Source organism: Orycteropus afer, unplaced genomic scaffold (assembly GCF_000298275.1).
Source record: "Orycteropus afer afer isolate SDZICR_OR568_19922 unplaced genomic scaffold, OryAfe1.0 scaffold00212, whole genome shotgun sequence".
NCBI lineage: Eukaryota > Metazoa > Chordata > Mammalia > Tubulidentata > Orycteropodidae > Orycteropus > Orycteropus afer.
In genome coordinates, this window is record NW_006921799.1 from 3,096,356 (window position 1) to 3,097,366 (window position 1,011).

Sequence of the window (1,011 nt, forward strand, 5' to 3'; positions counted from 1 at the left end):
GATGTTGCATTGTGGTAAATTGTGGTCAATGTCATGAGACAAAGTGTATGTGAACGCTGTATGGAAAGTGTATTTGCTCTGTAAATTTTCACCCAAATCACAATAAAAAGAAAAAAATAAGAGTAAGCAAGCCAAAAAAAAAAGTCTCCCACTTTGACTGTGGAGTCATCTATTTGCTTTTCAACTCTGTTAAAGTCTGATTTATGTATTTTGGGTCTCTTTCATTGGGTCCACAGATATTTATTATGGTTATATCTTCATGTTCAATTGATCCTTTAATCATTATATAATGTCCTTCCTTGTTTTGTATGGTCGTTTTCGTCTTAAAGTCAACTTGATCAGAAATTAATATTTCCACTACTGCTCTTTTATGGTTGCCATTTGCTTGATATATCTTTTTCCAACCTTTGATTTTTAGTCTATTTTTGTCTTTGTTTGTAAGATGTGTCTCTTGTAGACAGCATATTGATGGGTTTTGTTTTCTTATCCAATCTACAGCTCTCCATCTCTTGAGTGGTGCATTTAATCCATTGACAGTCTGTGTAATTCTTGACAAATATGAATTTGTTGCTGTCATTTTGTTGTGTGTTTTTTCATGGTGTCTCTGGTTTCTTTGTTCCATATTATTTTCTGTGCTGAGCTCATTATGTTTATGAATCGTGCTATCATATCCTTTGTTGCTATTATTTCAGTATTTGCTGAATATTTGTGCTTGTCCTCTTTTTTATTGTGACGTGAAGTTTTATTTTTTTTGAGATTACCCTGTGATTTATAATTTTCTCCTAGAGTTTGGAACAGTCCATTCTATCTTGTAACTCTCCTTATTTCCTCACCACTTAGAAGTTCTGTAACTAGCCAGTATTTTCCCACTTTTTGATTTGTAGTTGTCCTCACTTGCCAATTGATGTCTCTGGTCCCGTGTTCACAATCTTGTAAGCTTATTTTACTTTGGATATGTTCATAGCTATGGTTTCTGGGTTATGTCCTCTTGTGTATTCATGGTTGGTTGTT